The following is a 15739-nucleotide window of genomic DNA, read 5'->3' as shown; positions in this document are numbered from 1 at the left end:
GCTGTCCTTTGCCCGCTCTCCCTCGGGGCTCGGTCCCTTCCTCATCAGGGGGGGGACCGGTGGCTGCTCGCTTCTTGCATCCTTTCCTGGCTGATGGATGTGTTGTTGGTGTGTTCTCCAAGGCTGGGCCTATGCTGCGCCAGATGAGGGATGGATAGTCATCCTGAATGGGACTGCTCTTCTCTTCTGCCACTGGACTTCTCGCTTCTCACCCACCCCGGTGCATAACTCACGGTGGGGGAGTTCAGGGGTGCGGACCCCGGCCTGATGTCGCTCTTGCCGCTCTCCCCCCGCCCCATGTGTGGAAGGAAGCAGGCTTCGGGGTCGTCTGACGCGGTGGACAACCGTCACTCTGTGGGACCCTCCCCGGGTCCTGTTCTCTCGAGCCGGCCCCTCCTCGTGGTGGGGGAGTGGGGGGCGCCCGGCAGCAGCGGGCACTGTCATGCCTCACCCGGTCCTTGGTGATGTTCCAGGAGTGCTCCAGGTCGGCCTGTCAGGTGCCTGAGGCCAAGCCAGTGATGCCAGTTCCCCGTCACCTGCTTCGCTGTCCTTACCTTCCTGGGCTCCTCAGTTCCGTGGTGTTGCCCTTTGAGGGTCCAGCCAGTCATCTTTGTCAACAGGGCCGCCTGTCGTCGCCCCCTTCCGGCTCGCCGCGGGGGGTCGTGGATGGGGGAGGCCTGCGCCCACTTGCCTCGCATTAACTGTCTCTAGCACACACCGTTAACGGCGGTGGTGGGTTGCTGTTGTGCCAGGCTCTGGGAGATGAGGTGGTCCCCTTTGGGGCTCTTCTGTCAGTCTGGGGTTTCCGCTCCTCCTCACCCGTCAAGGGGGTGGAAGCCAGTCTCCAGTCCTGGCAGGCGGGGGCCGTTTGCCAGGCGCTGTGCAGGGGTGGCGCTCCCCTCCCCGCCGTGAGCCCAGCACGCAACAGACCTGATCACGGATACTCACGTTTCAACGGTTCGCCCCACTTGGTGGCCCGGACACCGAACCACTACGGCAGACCCCCCCACCCCCACTCCTGTCGGGGAGCCGAAGCGGGGTAGCTGGTTTAGGTCGGGGAGGGAGGCGACACCCCCTCGGTGTAGAAAAGCCTTCTCTAGAGCTCCGAGAGGGTGCCTTTGGGGCACCGGATCCCCCAGCCGCTGCCCCTCCTCTCCTGTCAGCCACTGGTAGCAGAGCCCTCCTTTCCCCGCCGCTCTGAGGTGGGGAGGGGTTCGCTGTCATCCCCCCAGGCGTGGGGGGGTGCCGAGTGCGCTTGCCCGTTCTCTGCCTACCACGGCCCACGCCTCCCTCCTTCTGGGTCGGGGGAGGGTCCCGCCGGACCAAGACGACGTCCGGGCGGCGTCGGGCGTCCTGTCAGTGGTCGGAGTTCGGATAGGCCCGTGTGTGCGCGGTCGGAGACAACGGGCGCGTACACGGGTGCAGGACCCTTGTGGACCCGCAGCCGGCCCACTCTGCCCCGCAGGAGCCGTGCTTCCCGCGGGGGGGGGCGGGGGGACACGCTGTCCGCTCCCGTCCCCGCGCGTGCCGCAGACCTGCACTTTTTCTTTCTTCCTGCACCTTTCTGGCCCCTCGTGGCCGCTTTTATATTTCTCCCTCCCCCCTCCCCCACCAGTGGGGGTCGCGGGCGGGACCGGCAGGGGGGCCGCGTGTGGGCAGTATACCAGGAGGAGGACGGGACGGGACTGTACCGGGTAGTCGCGCCGCACAGTCTGCCGGCGTTTATGTGTGGGGAGTGGGCGGGGGCGGGGGGCAACCCCATGGAGTGCCGAGGATGGAAGTTGGGGTGGCGGAGGGGGGTTTTCCGTTTCACTCCCTGAGCAGGCGAGCAAGCGAGTGAGTGGATGACCAGCGAAGCGAAATGGGCTGGTGCGAGGGTTGGGGAGGAAAGCAGGGGGAAGCTGGATTGTCAAGAAGCTCTCTGAGAAAGTCCTTTTGTTTCTGTTTTTTTATTTTTATTTATTTATTTATTTATTTGTGGGATGTCAAGAAGGCACTTCCCCCCACCCCACTCTTGGTGAAGTTTCTCGGAGGCGGCGGAGGCGTCGGCGGCGACCTGGAGCATTCTGGGAGTTGTGGTCCACCCGCCCTCTCCTACTCTACAATGCGGCCTAGAAGCAAGCCGACTCTGACTCCAAACCGATTAGACCAGAACAAGTATGCACGGCTTTCCGCCCCAATCTCACACACCTCCATATCCCCCAGTCCACCATACCCCACTGCACCACCGTTTATTCCTTGTGCTTGGTTCTAGGAGGTCGAAAGCTGCCAGGGACAGGCAGAGGCCAGGGCTTTCTTGGAACACTGTAAGACTGAAACCCAGTTACCAACTACTTGGTCATGGTGTATCTCCCGGCTATTCAAAGCAAGCAAGTAAGAAATCAATAAATCGTTCATGTCTCAAAAATGTCCGATTCATCATCCGCAGCCAGGGGCTGGCTGGGGAGAGGGGAATTCTCTGGAGGGGGGAATCCAAGAGGTTCCCTTTCTCTAGAATAACTCCGATGTAGTTCTGTGTGGGAGGCCTACTTCAGGAGCCACCCTATTTGGATTCCAAGGGGAGTGAGATGGCATTCTGACTCCAAGAAACGGGACCTGAGGGTCATCACCTTGGAAGAAACAATGAGGGAATGAATAAACGAATGAACGAATGAGTAAATGAAAAAAAAAGGTGGGGCAAGCATGTGGCCCGGGGAACAATGCCATGGGGCTTCAGCATAGAGTACTTTTCCTGGGAGGCGGAGAGTGTGGCACCAGGAGAAGAGGCCCAGGCTAGAGTGACTGCAACATGCCCTTGAACACTGCACCCCTATTTCAAGGGATGGGTATTCCTTCCTGTGTTCAGCGACAACCACTTCATGCTTCTTCCCTACCTGTACCTTACTTGCGCTAAGTAAAAATGATGAGTTGCTTGCTTTCCTTTATTTTTTTTTTACAATTTTTTGTAAATTTTTTAATGAATTACCATGAAGTACAGTGACAAACTGACAAGCTCTTTTTTTTTTTTTTTTTTTTTTTTTTTTTTATTGAATCACTGTGGGAAAGGTTACAAAGCTTTCAGGTTTATGTCTCAGTCATGCAAATATCAAACACATTTCCCTTTACCAATACTTATTTTTTCCCATGAAGAACCCCAATAAAACCCCACCCCCCACCCCTCCCCGTCCCTGTGAGGCAGATGAATTCTAGTTAACACTCTATCCGCTTTGATTAGATTGTTTCAATAAAAGATTCGCCACTATTATTTAGAGTTTACCCCCCCCCCCAAATCAGACATGCTGAAAAAGCATTGTGAAGTGATTTGCTTTCTGCAGCTGGGTTCAAGAATTAAATGTTGGTTTTGGATTTCTGCTATTTTACCTATTGACCCTGGAAGTATTTCTACTGAAAGTCAGATAGTTAAGAAATTGGTTTCTGTGTTCTGGAGTCGTGGCCGTGCTGGAGAGCCGCTCGTGGGGGGCAACTGGTGGCCTCGGTAGGGCGTGAAGGGCGGAGCGAAACGCCCCCCTTCCCATGAGGTTTTAGTCGCCCCCACACTCCCGGCTCATACCTGCTGTCCACAAGGCTCCCATGTGGCCGCCATCTTTCTTTCCAGAGAGGAGAGGGCGAATGGGGCAACACCCTTTCCCCTCCGGCAGATTTGATGGGCTGGATCAACGCATAGTCCATTCACTTTTCTGCTCCAAGCTGCTGGGTTCTGCATCAAGTCCTTGTGCTTCTGGGGCCATGGCCGTGCTGGAGAGCCGCTCGCGGGGGGCGACTGGTGACCTCGGTAGGGCGTGAAGGACGGACCGGAACGCCCCCCGACCCATGAGGTTTTAGTCGCCCCCACTCCCCCGGCTCATACCTGCTGTCCACAAGGCTCCCATGTGGCCGCCATCTTTCTTTCCAGAGAGGAGAGGGCGAATGGGGCAACACCCTTTCCCCTCCGGCAGACTTGATGGCCTGGATCAATGCATAGTCCGTTCACTTTTCTGCTCCAAGCTGCTGGGTTCTGCATTAAGTCCTTGTGCTTCTGGGGCCGTGGCTGTGCTGGAGAGCCGCTCGTGGGGGGCAACACTGACAAGCTTTTGTGCTTACGCTTCTATCATACCATGATCAAGTACCCATCCCTCCACCAGAGCTCATTCTCCACTACCATTATCTAGGCCCTGCTTTTCTGTTTTGTTCTGAGGGTGCTCAGTGTGTACTCTGTTGCTTGCTTGCTTGCTTTTGCTTGTTTGCTTTTCACTTTTTTTTAAAATAATTTTTTTATAAAGTTTTTAATGAATCACCGTGAGGTACAGTGACAGACTGATAAACTTTCATGCTCACGTGTCCGTCATACCATGACCGAGTACCCATTCCTCCACCAGTGCCCATTTTCCACCATCAATATCCAGGCCCTGCTTTTCTATTTTGTCCTGTCAGTGATCAGGATGTACCCTTTTGCTTGCTTGCCTGCTTGCTTGGTTGCTTGCTTGCCTGCTGGCTTTTCCTTGCTTGCTTCCTTCCTTTCCTTTTTTTTTTTATAATATTTTTTATACAGTTTTTAATGAGTCACCTTGAGAAACAGTGACAACTTTTGTGCTCACGTGTCCGTCATACCATGATCGAGTACCCATCCCTCCACCAGTGGCCATTCTCCACTACCAATATCCAGGCCCTGCTTCTCTATTTTGTTCTGTCGGTGGCCAGGGTGTATCCGGTTGCTTGCTTGCTTGGTTATTTACTTATTAACTTTAGAGCCTGGCAAGCTACCAAGAGTATCTCGCCTGCACAGCAAAGCCTGGCAAGCTACCCGTGACGTATTCAATATGCCAAAGACAGTAACAACAAGTCTCAAGATGAAGACGTTCCTGGGCCCACTTGAGCAAATCGATGAACAACAGGAGGGCAGTGTTTGTTTTTTAATTTATTCATTGTTCATTTAAATACTTATTTCTGGCTTATTTGATGGCGGGACTACCGGGATCAGGGGCTGCCGACTGGGATTCTTCACTTCTGAGTGTGGCAAGATTGCACCAGGGCGGGTTGAGGGCTGGACTTCTGCCATCAGGCTGCCAGCTGGGGATCCTTCACTGCTGAGTGCGGCAAGATGGTGCCCCGGCAGGTTGAGGGAGGGACTTACGGGATAAGGGGCCGCCGGCCTGTATTCTTCATTGCTGAGTGCGGCAAGTTGGTGAGGGGGGTGTGGCTGGAGCGATAGCACAGTGGATAGGGCATTTGACTTGCATGCGGCCAACCCAACTTAGATTCCAAGCATCCCATATGGTCCCCCTAGGACAGCCAGGAGTAATTCCTGAGTGCAGAGCCAGGAGTAACCCCTGTGCAACACCGGGTGTGACCCAAAGAGCAAGAAAAAAAAAAATTAAAAAAATTGGTGCTGGGGCGAGTTGAGGGCGGGTGGGACTTCCAAGATCAGGGGCCAGGATTCTTCACTGCTGAGTGTGGCAAGATGGTGCCAGGGGTGGGTTGAGAGTGGGACTTCCAGGATCAGGGGCCTACGCAGAGCTGGAATGGAGCTCCTCAGTCCAGTGCCCCCATGCAGTTCAGAGGAATATTCCAGATGCCCACATACAGGAACCATACTTGTAGAAGCTTGTGTGTTGCCAGGCTTCTGCTGGGGCCGCCAGATAGGATTCTTCACTGCTGAGTGCGGCAAGATGGCACCATGGGGGCTTGAGGGTGGGAATTCTGATATCAGGGGCTGACGGGGAGCCGACATTGAGGGCATGACTTTCAGGATCAGGGGTCGCCAGCCAGGATTCTTCATTGCTGAGTGCAGCAAGATGGTGCCTGGGGCTGGTTGAGGGTGGGACTTCTGGGATCAGGGGCCAACTGCTGGGATTCTTCACTGCTGAGTGCAGCAAGATGGCATGGGGGGTGGGTTCAGGGCGGGCCTTCCAGGATTAGGGATCGCCAGCCAGGATTCTTCACTGCTAAGTGTGGCAAGATGGCGCCTGGGGCTGGTTGAGGGTGGGACTTCTGGGATCAGAGGCCAACAGCCAGGATTCTTAACTGGCAAGATGGCGCCAGGGGCAGGTTGAGAGTTCGGGACTTCCGGGATCCGGGGTTGAAGCGGAGCTGGAATGGAACTGCTTGGTCCAGTGATCCCTGCGGTTCAGAGGAATATTCCAGGTGCTCACATATCAGAACCATACATATAGAAGCTCGTGTGTCTTCCATCTGGAGATGGGTGGGAGTCTGCACCTGTCCCACTTGGGACCTCCCAGTGATATGGACTCAGTATGGAGCCCAGAGCATTCTCCATGTGTTGTGGTGCCCGCCGGGCAGGATTTTTCTAACCCTAAACCAAAACAGGCCTAACACTAACACTAACCCTAACACTAACCCTAATTCTAAACCCTAACCCTGAGTCTAACCCTAACCCAACCCTAACCATACCCATAACCCCTGAACCTAATGCTAAAGCTAACCATAACCTTAACCCTAACCCTAACTCCTAACTCTACTCGATCCTAATCCAACCCCACCCTAACTCTAACTCTAACTCCTAACTCTAACCCTAACCCTACCCAAAACCCAACCCCAAACCTAAACCTAACCCTAACTAACCCAACCCTATCCTAATCCTAGCACTAAATCTTGTCCTATCCCAACCTTAATTCCTAAATCCTAAACCCTAACCCCTAACCCTAGCCCAAACCTACCCCTAACCCAACCATAATGCTAACCCTAGACAAACCCTAACCCTACCCCTACCTCTAACCATACCCTAACCACTAACCCCAACTCTAACACTAACCAAACCCTAACCCTAACCATTTCCCTCATCCCTAACCCTAACCCTTAACCCTGATCCCTAACCCTAACCCAACCCTAACCCCCTGTCTAACCCTAATCCCCTAACTCCCTAGTCCTAGCCCCTTAAACCTGACCCTAACCCTAATGCTAATCCTAACCCCTAACCCTAACCCAACCCTAATGCTAACCCTAACCCAACCCTAACTACAACCCCAACTCCAACCCCAACCCTAACCCCAAACCCTAACCCTGTCCCTAACCCTAACCCCTGAGGCTGACGCTAACCCTAACCCCAACACTACCTCTAACCCTAACCCTAATCCTTACCCCCTAACCCAAACCTCCTAATCCAAACCCTAACCCTAACTCCCTAAACCTTAACTCTAACACCCTAACCCTATCCTTAACCCCCTAACCCTAACCCCAGCCCTAGCCCTAACCCACACCTTCACTCTAACCCAACATAACCCTCTATCCCTAAATGTAATAGTAACTCTAACCCTTGACCCTTGTTCCCTACTCTGACTCCAACCACAACTGGAACCTCACCTGAAACTTAGTTAACTTCTAACTTTAATCTGCTTGTACCATGCCCTCAACTTTCAAATATAACCCTCCAACCTAACAGTAACCCTCTAACTTATCTAACCATAACTCCCAATCTCAAACACACACAACTAACCGCTACCCCCTAACCTAAATCCTAACTGCAACCCAAGCCCAATTCTATTCACACTGAACAGGTTTAAGGTTAGGATTTGGGTTAGTTTAACATTGAGTTAGGATAAGGGTTAGGGTGAGGGTTTAGGGTTGGCTTAGGGTTAGGTTTGGGGTTAGGCCTTGGGTTTAGAACTAGCGTTGGTTTAGCACTGAAGATAATTCTATTGTTTACCTTACATATATACAAACTTCAACTCCATACTTTACAGTAACTCTGTGCTCTATACCACCTACTCCAACTACCCCTACATAACCATCTACCCAAACACCCAACCACTCAGTCACCTGCCTAAGACTTACCGTTCAGTCACTGTAGGACAAGTGATCCACCTGCAATCAAAAGGCACCTATATGATATCATATCCACACTATAACCAAGCTCATTGAAGTTTCTTAGGAGTTCAAGATGCCGCTCTGTCTAACGTTCATTGATTTAAAGAAGGCCTTTGATTCTGTTGAGATGGAAGTGGTCATTGAAGCCCTAGCCAATCAGGGCATTCAAACTCAATATATCAGGATCCTCCGTCAGCTGTATTATGGATTCACTACCAGTATCTCACCATTCTACAAAGAAGCGATCATCGATGTCAAGAGAGGGGTTCGGCAGGGTGATACCATTTCACCGAAACTCTTCAGTGCCACCCTCAAGAACATCATGCGATGACTGGAATGGGAAGGAATGGGAGTAAAGATAGATGGTTGGCAACTACACCACCTCTGCTTTACTGATGACATCGTTCTAATAATACCAAACATTAGCCAAGCAGCACAAATGCTGACAGACTTCAGAACCTTTAGTGTGGAAAGGTCGAATTACAGCTGAATCTCACAAAGACAATGTTCATGAGAAACGGTCTTGTTCCTGACGTTCCATTCACTCTCAATGGAATGACCACCTCCGATCCGAATGCAACAGTTTTGTGTACCTAGGTTGAGAAGTCAACAAGACGAATGACCTGGCAGCTGAGTTGCGCAGGAGGAAGAGAGAGGCTTGGAACGCCTTCAAGAGCATCAAAGAAATAGCTAAGAGGACAAAGAACCTCCAGCTCCGGACACATCTCTTCGACTCCACTATTCTTCCTGCATTAACATACGCCTCAGAGACCTGGGACCTACGAAAATAGGATGAGAACGCTATTCAGGTCTCTCAAAGAGGAATTGAAAGAGCTATGCTTAGGGTCTCAAGCCTCACTCAAATGAGAGAAAGAATCTGGAGTTCCGACCTCCATCAACACTCAAGAATCAGGGACGCTGTCTCATTTTCCAAGGCGTCGAAAATCAGATGGGCTGGACACGTAATGAGATTTGGAGACGACCACTGGACTAGAGCCATTACCGACTGGATTCCAAGGGATGTCAAAAGATCACGTGGCCGCCCACCTATGAGATGGTCAGACTTCTTCATCAAGACCCTGAACGATCGGTTTGAGGCTCTTCGTTCGTGTTCCTAGAACGAGCAGATGCCATTGGGCTACACTAGCACGTCACAAGGACGAATGGAGATGTTACTGGCGCCTGCTCAAGCAAATCAATGAGTAACGGGATATCAAGTGATCAAGTGATGATGTCAATAAGGCTGACTAATTTGACATTGCATGGCAACAAAAGCACATAGGATAACTATACAGTGAAGGAAAATAGGAAATAAAACTCAAATTGAAAGTCCATAATGAAAGCCTTAAGTGCATGCTCTAAACAGAAATGAAAATGTGCCTGCAGGCATCACTGTGATCATAGGAATGAGGGTATTCAGAATAGCTGCTCAATGACCAGGCAACAAAAAGATGCCTTTTTTTTTTTTGCTTTTTGGGTCACACCCGGCAATGCACAGGGGTTACTCCTGGCTCTGAACTCAAGAATTACTTCTGGCTCTGCACTCAAGAATTACTCCTGGCGGTGCTCAGGGAACCACATGGGATACTGGGAATCAAACCCAGGTTGGCTGCATGCAAGGCAAATACCCTACCTACTGTGCTATCACTCCAGCCCAAAAAGTGCCTCTTCTTAATGTTACAGGGCCATACATAGCAATCCTCAATCAGGGTTTACTCATGGCTGTGTGTTTAGTGATAACTTCAGCAGTGATGAATCCATATGGAAGGCCACGGGCTGAAGCCAAGTTGGCCAAGTGCAAAGAACTGCTCTACATGCTGCACTATCTCTTCAAGCCACAAAGTAGGGAATACAGTTATTGATACTGGAAAGAGCACTGTCATTAGTTTGAGTAGAGGACAATTAGTATTAGTGCCACAGTGTTGTAGGGTAAGACAGAAACACATAGAGTAGGTTAGGTAGTAAAAAATGCTAGGTTTGTACTGAAGTACAAAATGTTGACTCAGTGAAAAAAGTAGGCTGAAGCACATCATTGTTTCAAGTCAAGTCACAAATGCCACTTAGGACACATACCGTGTGAAGTCAAGAAAAGTGGTCAAATATTTTCTCCTATGTTCAGGTATTAACCCTGAGGGAAAGTGCAGTGCTTACTTGTTTTTTTCTGACTGCAGTGAAAACTGCAACAGAATGTGCTATAAACCAGTGAAACCAGTGAAATGAGCACTGAAGCAAGACCTGCTTGTGAAAGCTTAAGGTATCAGCACACTCCACAAGTCAAACATGCTACTGAGCATCAAATTCAAGCATGTGACAAAACTGAAAGGTAAAACAAATTTGCACAACCAAGTGAGGGTAAAGTAACACACGCAGGTGCATGTTAGTATGCCAGTGCATGATTAGCTGGTCAATAAAATTCCCGTTTAATGGAATGGAATATGCAAAAATCTGTGTGCATATATTTATTTCTGTGCACATCTGTTTTAGAGACTGGCAGAGAGAAGAAAAGGGAGGGAGGGAAATAATGAACTGATGATTTGTCATGATGTCAGTATGCATTTGAAACTTGGAAAAATATTGTGGAACCTTAATGGAGACATTGAGTTGATGAAAACACACACGAACACACACAGACATGAGCCTGCCTACAGTGAGTACCATGAAATAAATGAAGCTGCAGCAATAGAATGTGTCTGCTTAGCAAACAAGAAAATAAGCTGCTGCATGCTGGGGTGGCACAAGAGAACAAATGCCTGCATGTGATTATGTGAGAAAGGGAGCAACTCAATGTTTTGTGCAATGGAGATGTTAACTGTGCTCACACAAATATCACAAGAATGCACACAAGAATGCACTGCACATAGCAGTAGTCAAGGAAAGTATTCCCAAAGAAGGGTACATACATTGGACTGCACCAACCAAACATGACCTTGATTTTAGAACTAGTTCAAATGTGCATGCTTCAACTGTATGCTGATTAGTGGCGCTCATTAATGGTGCATATGATTTTGCTCTTCTAGATTAAGAAAGGTTAAAAGATTGCACTCATTGTGCCCAAGAACAGATGACTGGTTAAAGAAACTTTGGTACATTTACACAATGGAGTACTATGTAGCTGTTAGAAAAGATGAAGTCATGAAATTTACACAAATGTCAGCGGCAAACCTGGGATCCCTTAACCCCTATGTTATCCATCCCCAAATACAGAAATGTTTGGGGGTTTTGTTTGTCTCTGGGTCACAAGTTGCACTATTCAGGGCTTACTTCTGGCTGTATACTTAAGGTTCATTCCAGCAGTGCCCAGAGGACCTGGGCAAGCCACATTTAAAGCATGGCCTGCAGCCCTTTGAGTTATCTTCTTGGCTCAACACTTCAACTTTTAAAATTAAAAAGATTATAAAACAGGGCTAGAGAAATAGTACAGTGGGTAGGACACTTGCCTTGCACACAGATGACCCAGGTTCAATCCCAAGCACCCCATAAGAGTCCTTTAGTGCAAAGTCAAGAGTAAGCCCTGAGTACCACTGGGTGTTGCCCCAATCCCCACCAAAAAAAAAAAAAAAGGGTCAAGCACATTATGAAACAAGTAGCAAAAACAAAGGGAAGGACAGAAAAACATTACAAGGCTGAGGCAGATGCTTGCAACCCACTGGCCCTCTTTGAATGCTGGCACTGAATACTGTCCCCTGAGGACCACCAGTGACCTGGGACGGGGTGGGGGGGGGTCACTCCTGAGCACAAAGCCAGGAATAGCACCTGCACACCACCAGATGTAGCCTGAAAACAAGAAAATGAAATGAAAAGCAGCTAGCTGGTAATTTCCTTCCCTCCTACATCCTCCTGAGTCTAGAGTAGAGCCCATTTCAGCAACCTCTGTAAAATGTAATCCCAACCCACTGCATGGTGTCTCAGCCTTTGTCCAGGAGCAATCAGTCAGAACATACCACACCACTCTCCTCTGTGAAGCAGAGTGAGCGGTCTAGGCTCTCTGCTCTCACAGCAGTCTGAGTCACCTCTGCACTGTTCCCACTTCCTGTCAGTGGACTGGAGAAAGACAAGGCATGACCCAATCCCCAACCAGCACCATGGCACACAAGTCTAGGTGATTCCTTACCTTCTGTGTCGTGCGGGTCTTGTCTGGAGGTGACAGACCAACTCAGAGCCACAGACACGTGCCTCCTCCACACAGGATTTCTCTGCAGCACAACAGAGCCTGTGAGCACATCTCCTGCACAGACAGCCACGGGCTCATTCATCATGAACAGCACTGCTTCCAGTGAATAATGCTGTGTGACAAGGGAACTGCTGCTCTGTCAGGGGCCCACCCCAACCCATGGGTAACCCCGCACTGGATGTGGGGTCACAGCCCAGTAGGGGCTGACTCTACCCTACCCAAGTATAGGTGTCCACGAGGACCCCGATTATTGAGACAGTTCCTGAAATGTGCCTATTTCCTGGTCTCCTCCCAGGGAGAACCTCTCTGGCTATACTGAAGCGTGCCCCAAAGTCACTCTACTCTCTAAGCTGTGCCTGGCATGTTTAAAGCACAATCTACCCTACACAAAGAGTCATGATATCTCTGAAAGTCAGCCAGAATGTAAGCAGGATGACGGTGACAGTCAAGAGACAATGGCACCCCAGGTTTCCTGACTCAGGTGACTCTGGCACTCCAACAGGCCTGGAGGAACTTCACAGCCACACACCCACAGGAAGCACCACAGCTGTCTTCCCAATCACCTCCTACACAGCCTGTCCCTTTACTGAATGGGCCACTCCAATCACCCTCCCACCCCAACCCCAGGGATCCCACGTGGACCACTCTGAAGATATTCAGGCATAACCCTTGTCCTGGGGGATAGCACACATCTTATCCATGACCATGGAAAGCTGGATGATGCCAAGTCACAGGACAGTGTGGCCAGCAGCCCCACCTCCTTGCTTCTGGCCTAGATACCACAGCCAACGTCTGACCCACACTGTATGACTCTCCCATGCACCCTTCACTGGCAACTGGCATCCAGGTACAAGGGGATCCAGGGGCACTTCAGAGATGGAACTTTAGGCCAGACAGAGAGATAGCACAGCAGGTGGGCATTTGCCTTGCATACAGTCAACCTGGGTTTGATTTCCAGCATCCCGTATGGTCCCCTGAGCACTGCCAGCAGTAATTCCTAAGAGTGCAGAGTCAGGAATAACCAATGAGCATCACAGAGTAAAAGGTAAAGGCCCTCCCGTTGATCGTCGATTTGCTCGAGCGGGCCCAGTAACGTCTCCATTGGAGACTTTGTTGTTACTGTGTCTGGCATATCGAATACTCTCGGTAGCTTGCCGGGCTCTCCGAATCACAGAGTATGGCCCCCAAACAAAAACAAACAAATAAAAACAACAACAACAAAAAACAAAAAACAACAAACAGAAGAGAGTTGGGGATTCCCCAGGAAATACTATGTCTGGCACTGACATGGTCAGGCTCCCCCATGGGCACAAGTCTGCAGCCACAGAGCATCACCCCCACAAGAAGTCTGTCACATTTGCCCCCACCCCAACCCTCACCCCCATAAGTGAGTCTGACAGAAGCACCGACAATCTGCTGACGTCTCTGAGTAAGAGCAGAAAAAACTTTGGCAGTGTTCAAGCAAATGAAAAAAAAAACAAGATTGGTTGTCCTACTCCCAGGTTTCTCACCCCCGCCCATGAGCACTGAGGCACAAGTACTGGAACATGAGACCTGCTCTAGCCCAACATATCCCTGCCCTATACCTATAACACACAGCTCTGTCCCATACTCCCTCCCAGTCCTGTCCAGAACTCTCCCACAGTCAGCCCTGCCCCTACCCCCTCACAGACAGCCCTGCTCCATGCTCTCACACACAGTCCTGCCTTATGACCCCTCACACAACTCTGCGCCATGCCCTCTCACACAATCCTGCCCTGTGGCCCTTCACACAGACAGTTCTCCCCTCACAGGTAGTCTTGCCCCATGATCCCTCATTGCAATCCCTGGCCAGTGTCCCCTGACACAGACAGCCCTCCCAGGAACCACCTCTTGGTTTCATCCATGGCTGCACACCAGGCTTACCACCCTCTTTCTGTTTATTTATTTATTGTTTTTTGAGTCACACCCGGCAATATTCAGGGTGGACTCCTGGCTCTGCACCCAGGAATTGCTCCTGGAGGTATTCTAGGGGGCCAAATGGGATGTCAAGGATTGAACCCGAGTTGGATACATGCTAGGCAAAAACCCTACCCATTGTACTGTCGCTCTGGCCCCAACACCCTCTTTCTGGTGGACACCCTGAGCCCCTGTAAAGCAGCAGAGCATTTCCTCCCATCCCATGTCACACTCACGTGTAAAGGGAGCCTATGCTCATCACCAGCTGTGGCTTATCCTCCTCCAGGTTCTGAAAGTGAACATTAAACCAGCCTGTGAATCCATGTAGATTGCCAGCTTTCTTGGTATCAAAGCACAGCTAACCTTTCAATGTCTATGTGCAGGCAGAAAAACCAGAAACAGTCATGGATTCCATGTGCGGTACTGAACCCCAAGGTTCCAAGCTGCCAAACAGTCCTGCAAGGACCTTCTTCCCCCACGACCATCGAAGCGGCTGGGGTTAGCTGGAGAGCACCCGGATTCTCTGGGGTCCTAGAACTGTGCTGCAGCATGCAGCCAAGCCTGCAGTTTACAATTACCTCCTGCTTGGGCTTGTCCATACCCAGAGACAAGCCAGGTTCAGAGTGTCCCCAGCACCTCCCGGAGTGACCCCCATGTGAGGAGCCATTAATCAATTCAGGCTGGCCCGGTGCAAGCAAACATCGTACCTGCTGTACTAGCTCAGGCCTGAATGGTCCCACATTTGGAAACTGAGCACGGTACAGTTAAACAGCTACTGAGTAAGGGTGGAAGCCAGTGAAGAAGCAAGAAGATGCTTCGAAACAAATGAGCAGGAAGGCAAACCATGAGGACCAACTCGGCCACCACAGAAGCACTACTACGGGGAGTGTGTAGCTATCTGGGCTTACATGGAACTGTGAAAACAGTGGAGTAAGTAAGCTCGTGATTTGAGAACTAGAGGAGAACAAGAGAATCCCAAGGTGTGTGTGTGAGGGGTGGGGGTAATAATAAAACTTAGAGCAGAAATCGATGATACAGAAATTAAGAATACAGTACAAATGATAAATGAAATCAGGAGCTGGGTGTCTCAGAGAGCACACAGGATTGAACACCATTTAGACTCTCAAAGACAAAAGAGAAAACTCCAATAAATTGGGTCGATGATAAAAAGGGAAAAGCTACAGCAGACACTTCTAAAATGCAAAACCGTCTCCTAAGAGGTGTCCAGGAACAGTCTGACACCATTAAGCTAGTGAACCTGGAATAAATTGAGGAATTCTTAGAATCATTACTGCTAACAGCTGATTTGGGAGCAAGCAGAAAACTGAAGAGACCAATCATGAGTGAGGAAATGGAAACTATAATTAAAAATTCCCAAGAACAAAAGCCCAGTCCAGACCCAGATGCTAGTGAGCTCATAACAGTAACAGTCTCTGGGCTACCAGCATCACCTGACAAGCAGTGTTTGAAAAGGAAAGCTACAGGCTGGTATCTCTGATGAACCCTGATGCAAAGAGCCTCCTCCACAGGAACTCAGCAAAGCAGATCAGCCCGACCAGGTGGGTCATCCCAGGACAGCTCAGCATATGCATGCCGGTTCCTGTGACACACCGTCAACCAAAGGGAAGGGAAATCCATGCTGGGCTACAGAGAAGACAGAGAGGATGGTGCTGTCCTAGACTGGGCCCAACTGGGTTCGATCCCTGGTACCACATATGGTCCCCCGAACCCCACAAGGGGTAGTCCCTGAGAGCAGAGCCAGAAGTAAGACCAGGCACTGCCAGTGTGGCCCCCCAAAATCACACACACACACACACACAATCAAATAAA

Source organism: Sorex fumeus, unplaced genomic scaffold (genome assembly GCF_029834395.1).
Source record: "Sorex fumeus unplaced genomic scaffold, SorFum_2.1 ptg000026l, whole genome shotgun sequence".
Taxonomy (NCBI): domain Eukaryota; kingdom Metazoa; phylum Chordata; class Mammalia; order Eulipotyphla; family Soricidae; genus Sorex; species Sorex fumeus.
This window is presented reverse-complemented; position numbering follows the sequence as displayed.